The 7,500-nt window shown below is 42.8% G+C and overlaps 1 protein-coding gene across 1 annotated transcript in view; it reads left to right on the top strand.

Annotated features, from left to right (window-relative positions):
* Positions 1 to 7,500, top strand: part of LOC119595415 (extensin-like) — a 31,441-nt gene that overhangs the window by 237 nt on the left and 23,704 nt on the right.

Genomic DNA, 7,500 nt, shown 5'->3' with positions numbered 1-7,500 from the left:
AACTGGTTCAGTGAGTCTTGAAATGACTCCCTATACGTCTACCCACGCTGACCTGTTCCTGCCTGCACGGAGCCACTCATTTTTTTTATGCTGATACTGAGAGACGGAAAAAGTGGTCTTGCTGTGTGAAAGCTTTTTCAGTTTCTTGCATTAACTTGTCTAGAAACTGGCACTCCCTTAGCGACGCCCGTGCCTTGCACCGACGCTTTTCATTTTTATTAGCAAAGTAGTCACCATCTTAAAAAAATAGCATGGTTTAAATCTCCACACAAGATCACTGACTGTCACGCTTCCCTTCCCATTTGGACATTCTACCCTTATTTTCTCAAAATTAACGATCCATACTGACTTACGGCTATGCTTTCTTAACTACAATCACCAGGGAGGGTATGTCCTACGCCCCAAACCCGATCCTCCTAGCCACGCATAAATCCAACCTTCTAGCATGTTCTACAGCCACCCTTTCCCTTCCCCTGTGTGTGTTTCTCGTGCCCATAAAACCGGTATCGCGACATGCACTTTCCTCGCCAGCCTCTCGGGAACTCGGACCCGCTGCTGGACCGAGGCGGATTTCGGCGCCACGGAAATTTCTGAAAGTCTTCGTCGGTCGCCTGGGTACGCGCGCTCGCTCTCTCTGGCTCGTTCTTTCTCTTGCTCTCTTTTTCTTTTGCTCTCTTTCTCTTCTTCTTTTGCTCTCTTTCTCTTTTCCTTTTGCTCTCTTTCTCTCTGTCTTGTTCTTTCTTTCCCTGTGTCTCTTTATGTTTTTTGTTCTTTCTCTTTCTGTGTCACTTTCTTTCTTTTGTTCTTTCTCTTCTCATCCTTCCCCCCATTCTCTCTTGCATTAAAATATATGTAGCGGATGACAGAATTTAAAATATTTAAGAGATAGAGATAAATAAAGGCAAAAGTTAAAACGGCACAGTGGGAGAAAGAGAGAGTTAATGATCATGGCAAAAACAAAAAAGACCAGAGACGTTCTCTCTCTCTCTCTCTCTCTCTCTCTCTCTCTCTCTCTCTCTCTATATATATATATATATATATATATATATATATATATATATATATATATATATACACATTCACATGCATATATACATATACACACACATGCATATAAGTATGTATGTACGTATGTATATATGTATGCATGCATGCATGTATGTACATGTGTATGAAACATACACATATACCAGGAAAAAGAGAGAAAGTTAGAGCCAGAGAGGAAGACAGAGAGAAAGCGACGGGGACCGAGACGCACGCGAGGGACCCAGCACACCCTTCCGCGGTGACGGCAGGAGAGTCTTCGTATTTCTCTAATGACTCATGACCTGTGATTTACTTGACATTCATGACGAGTTCCCGATCTTAGGAAATCAGGACTTCGAGAGCGGTTGGACTTTCGGGGGTTTTGTGGTGAGGCCAAAGAGCGTCGTTTTTGGGTTCTTGTATATTTTGTCTCTTGGCGCTGGGAGACTGGATGAGCTGGTACAGATTTAGAAAGCGGTGTATGTGTAGTATGTATGTACATTCATGAATACTGTTCATACATATGTGCATGCATATATCTATATCTAAATTTGTATATGTATCTATATCTATACCTACATTTGTATATGTATCTATATCTATTTATCTATATGCATCTATATCTATTTATCTATATGTATCTATATCTATTTATCTATATGTATCTATATCTATTTATCTATATGTATCTATATCTATTTATCTCTGTGTATGTCTACTCACTCACACAGAGAGCATGCACGCATGAGCATTAGATGTTACTACAACTATTAAACCGTCGTCGCTTTTTAAATATGTTAAAACAAAGCCCCTATTAACGTATAGTCTTTCTCTTAAAAATGTGCTTTTTCAATTCCAAGACCCATTTCCAGACATTACCCTTCAAATCTTTTGTAGGTAAAATGCATTTCTAAAGTCCCGTCCCCTAAACAGCCTAGCCCCCCACTCCCTCCTCCACCTTCGTAAAATCTAAAAGAAAAAGAGAAAAAAGAAAAAGAAAGAAAGAAAGAAAAAAACGTTATAGAAAACCGCGAGAAAGCTGCGGAAACAAAAACATTGAAGTTACTCTCACAGGTGAAAGTTCTCGCTTGGCCAGATTGCCTCGGCGGTTCATTAACCTTCGCTCCGTTCCAATTGGGTTCGTTCTGCGTGTAATTGCGTTTCATACTTAAGGCACTCGTGGGTTAATGCTACGCTGTTGAATATACTTTCTCCATTTAGATCTTTTCTTCTCTGAAACTAACTTCACAAAAGAAATATATATAGACATCCGAGGTTTTCATAGTATAAACACACGCGTTTCGAAGCAGTGTTCTTTGTTTACATTTCGAAGCGGCCAGGCGTGGTTTCTTGGCGCCCGTCCCTGTGGGTGAGCCGAAACCATACCAGGATGTACCCCTGTCCTCCGGTCCCCCTGTCGTTCCTAGAAAAGGGAAGGGAAAAGGAGGGGCAAGAGGCAAGGGAGAAAGGGAGGGAGGGAAGCGAAGGTTAGGTTGATATTTCCTACATGGAGAAATTTTTGGCTGATTTTCACCCGACCAAACATTTCTCCTTTCGCAAGGATTTCCCCGATGGTTCCGTAATTGGCTTCTCTTTCGTAATAGTTTTCTACCTCCTGTTGTTATTTTTCGTCGGATGTCTTCTTTTTGTCGAACATTGTTTTTTTCGTTATTCTTTGTTTATCTGGTCTTCGTAATGTTCGTAATGTTAGTAATTATTATATATTTTTTTCGTTATCTTCCTTATCTCTTTCAACTTTCACATCCCTCTTCCTCTTTTGTCTTCCCATAAGTCTTTTGAATTATATCTTTTTGGACAATATCAAGTGTTTCTCAATTACATCATTCATTTTCACTGAAACAGATTTCGCATACTAACCCTAGTCCCTCCGGTAAAGAAACAAAATAAGCCTCCATGTATCTATAGAATGGAAATATAACGGCGAAAAAAATAGAAATGAAAATAATTAAAACGAATTTCGAAAGCCATGACAAGTGCGCACAACGATACCACTTTGTTTGAGTCCGAGAGAAGCGTGAGAGTTTAGAATGTTTGGACAAGAAGTTTTGCGATTGTTGATAACTCGTCTTGACCTTAGTCATTTCCTTATGTGTAGATGAAATCGGCCGGGGATATACACACATCTACAATGCAGAGGACATATCATGCCCACGTTTCCGGATGTATTGTGCTTGTATACATATATTCATACAAGACACATATTTACTTATTCATAAGTACATACGTACATCACACACACACACACACACACACACACACACACACACACACACACACACACACACACACACACACACACACACACACACACACACACACACACACACACACACACACACACACACACATAGTATACATATATGTATGTAGGTGCGTGTGTGTGTAAATTAATATATATATATATATATATATATATATATATATATATATATATATATATATATATATACGTGTATATATATATATATATATATATATATATATATATATATATATATATATATATATAATATATATGTGTATAGAGAGAGAGAGAGAGAGAGAGAGAGAGAGAAAGAGAAACGGAGCAAAACCACAGAGTGTCAATACCCGAAAGACAAATCAACTGAATAGGAAAAGAGCTGACAGTAAGAGCCACAAGAGCTGCCCTTTGACCTCCTCCAAGGGCGTCAGACTAGGCGAGGCACGCGCCCTCGACCGCAGTGTGTTCCAAGACAGAGACGCAGCGACAGCGACAATTCAGTTTGAATTTAAAGACGATTTTTCTTGCCAAAAAAAAAGGAAGAAAGAAAATTGAAAGAAAATTGAGTATAGTTTCAGAGGGAAGTAGGTTATTCAGGCCTCAGTGACAGCATGATGAAATACGTAAGCAGAATGATTGTATACTGAATAACGAACGTAGACGGTATGCATACTTCTGACATCTATGTATCTATACTCATATCTGCATCTATCTACCTATCTATGCATCTGTATGTATGTATGTATGTGCATGTGTGCGTGTTTTCGTGCGTGTGAGTAAGCCTCCATAAAAAAGAGAGGCCTAATAATTACCATTCTCTTAAAGAGCGAAACGGATTTTCATTGCCATATACTTTTTTGGGTCTCAAGTAAAAAAAGAAGACCCGGTCAGTTCTTTTAAAAAGTGGTTATTTCAAAGACGACAGTCTTCAAGTAGAGAGAGAGAGAGAGAGAGAGAGAGAGAGAGAGAGAGAGAGAGAGAGAGAGAGAGAGAGAGAGAGAGAGAGAGAGAGAGAGAGAGACAGACAGACAGACAGACAGACAGTCAAACAGACAGACAAAAAACAAAGACGCGGGGAGTCTGAGAGACGGAGAAAGAGAGAGAAACATTCTGAGAGAAAAAGAGTCACCAAACGCCATCGGAAGAAAAAGAACAAAGACGAAGACTGTTGCCTTTTCCATACCTTTCACCCCGAACTTAAATAAAAGCAATGGCAACAAACCAACATCGTTAGAAAGCCGATCGCTACATTCATCAGCTTGAGGAAACCGCCGCCATGGCAACACGAGTGCACCTCAGAACGCCTGGAGCTCACGACTCGGAGGAAAAGTTTTATGAATATAGTTTCTAGAACGTTTTCCCAAGTAAATGCGTAGATAATCTCGGCATAATCGCGCGGTGAAATTATGGTTTAAAGCTGCATGATGGAGGCGTGGCGGTTGTAAAGAGCGGCTCGAGATCCCACATCAAAAGCGAAACAGAATGCGCGTGTGACTGTTCCTTGACCCCATCGCGCGGGAAACATATTTATTTTGAGCGTTTAACGACGAATTTTAAACCTGTAAAACTCGGTCACAAAGACAAAAAGTGGCGGGTGGTTATCCTTGAAGAAGCCTAGTGTTGGTGCAGGAGGGGGTAAGGGGTATAGGGAGAAGGAGGAGGGAGAAGAAGAAATGAGGAGGAGAGGGGGTGTGAGGAGGGAGAGGGGGCTGAGCAAGGGCAAAGGAGGAGGAGGAGAGGGAGAAGATGGAGGGGGAGAAGGAGGAGGAGGGAGAAGGAGGAAGAGGGAGGAGGAAGAGGGGGGGAAGGAGGAGGGGGTGGAGGAGGGGGGAAAGGAGGAGGGGCAACGGGGGTCTGGCAAGAAAGCCGTACCGGGTAATACCAGCTACCAGCAAGGTGGGCACGTGGGTTGCAAAACATCTTTTTGTATGCTTTATGAACGCGTTTTTGGCAACCAACCTGCAGTAAGATTTCTTGATTGACCAGATGTTGTGAAGAGAACGATTTTTTAAGGTCATAGGTGTGCTTTGATTGTCAAGAAACTTCCGATCAAAAGCAAACAGTAAATATTTGTAGAGATTGCTACGTCCAGTTTTGCTTTGTCACAAGTCAGCTTTCACAGGTCTTTTCTTGCCATTAATTTTGCGCTTTTCTTTAACGCATGCTTTGGTGTATATACATATTCATATTATGCTCCCATTCGGTTACAAAAAAGGAAAATGAAGCAAGGAAATGCAACTATCGACAACTCAGTAGTAATTTCTATTTCTGTTTGTGGAGCTTGCTTGTCGCCGATACCGCGGTGCATGGCAATCAGCTGCGTCGGCTAATGATAGCAATTGCCATCATCAGCTGCTGTTTAGGCGTCATCTCCTCGCTCGTCCCTATTTTGAATCTCGGATTCTTGTTTCTCCTCACGTCCTACATTTACAGTCGGTTATTAATCTGTCATCTCGTACTTATTCTTATTACTTTCGTTTCTGTTCCTATTATTCCCCTTCGCGACTACTCTTCTCTTCTCCTCCTCCTCCTCTTCCCCATCTCTACTATTCGCTAGGCTTCCGGCGAAGGTCGAACGACAATCGCGCCTTAACAGTGGGCGAAGGTCACCTTGTAGACAAGACCTTCGTCATGTTGCTTCGTGTAATTTGGGGGGAAGTTTCTTAAAGGATTTTCCATTTTTGCTTCGGTAGTTGATATGGAGGAGGATGGGAGGGCGGTTATCCTGACCGGGAATTCTAACGAGCTGCGTTCGTTTTATGGCGCTGAGACAAAACACACACCCGGAATTTCGTTTTAGTCTCGTAGTCGCAATGTGTGTTTCGCTTTTTTTTTTGTTTCCTCTCCCCCCCCTTCTCACTCGCAATTACACAATGGACGTTTCCCTCCCCATTTATTTCTTCCAGACGCCGGTTCTTAGGCACCATTGTCTCCTCTCGGGAAAAGAACTTAATCACCGGATAAGGCAGCAGACGAGATTCTCTGAGGCAGTGGATGTCATACGATACAGACGGGAGACAAACGACCCGCAGGACTGGCTGTACGACCTCCTCACGTCCTCCGCGATGTGTATTGCGCGGGCGAAATCGACACTTGCATGACGATTTTCGAATAAAAAGCAAAAAAGGTTTATTTAAGGTCGTGCGTGACATTTTTAGATCAAGAGTAAGTTTGGGTTTCCAGGGCGATTCATCTGTTGTTACTGAAAAAAAAAATGTAAATGAGAATATATACATACTGTGTGAGAGTGAGAGAGTAAGCATGAGAGAGAGAGAGAGAGAGAGAGAGAGAGAGAGAGAGAGAGAGAGAGAGAGAGAGAGAGAGAGAGAGAGAGAGAGAGAGAGAGAGAGAGAGAGAGGGAGAGAGAGAGAGAGACAGAAAGAGAGAGAGAGAAGAAGAGAGAAATCAAGAAAGAAAGAAAAAAAAACGAAATAGATATCATGCCAACCACCATAAAAGAAAAAAAGAAAGAGAAAAAGAGAGAGAGAGAAAAAGAAAATAGCAAAACGAAAACTCATCTCGATAAAAGAAAGCGGGTGTAAGCGACACCCAGCGGAAGCTTCTAACGGGATGTAACCCTAGAACGGAAGGCTCGATGCATTAGTCTATCTCACGCTTCGAAATGGGCGTGGTTTGAGTGCCCGCCCCGATAGATAGGTCGGAGGCGAGGTTAAGGGGGGAGGAGGCGGAGGAGGTTGAGGAGGGGGGAGGAGGCGGAGGAAGTTGAGGGGGGGAGGAGGCAGAGGAGGTTGAGGGGGGAGGAGGCAGAGGAGGTTGAGGGGGGGGGGGAGTAGATTGGGACTTGGAGGATAGGGGGAAGAAGTAAGGGTAGGAGGATAGGGTAAGAAGGTAAGGAAGGTAAGGTAAGGAATCACGGATTGGAGTGGAGAAGAGCTTCGAGGTTGGAAGTTTATGTGGGGTGGGGTGGGGGTGTGGGTGGGGGGTCGTTTTTAATAGGGAATGATAGGGGGTTGGCTGTTGTGTATATCGTGGGGTTGGGCCTTAGTAGAGAGGGGGTATGTGGGGAGGGGCGTAGAGAGGTTTGTCACGGGGTGGGTGCTCGGTCGTAGTTCCGGTGGCAATGATGCCTTGTAATTGGCTCTCGACGTGGGGCCTCGTGGATGCCAGTCTCGATTTCCTGATAGACCTATTAAGCAAAAGAAAAAACAACAACAACATAACTTGTATCAAATTATCATAAAAGAAAAGAA

Source organism: Penaeus monodon, chromosome 36, assembly GCF_015228065.2.
Source record: "Penaeus monodon isolate SGIC_2016 chromosome 36, NSTDA_Pmon_1, whole genome shotgun sequence".
Taxonomy (NCBI): domain Eukaryota; kingdom Metazoa; phylum Arthropoda; class Malacostraca; order Decapoda; family Penaeidae; genus Penaeus; species Penaeus monodon.
Note: the sequence above shows the minus strand (reverse complement) of the source record. Positions and strands in the feature narration are given on the sequence as shown.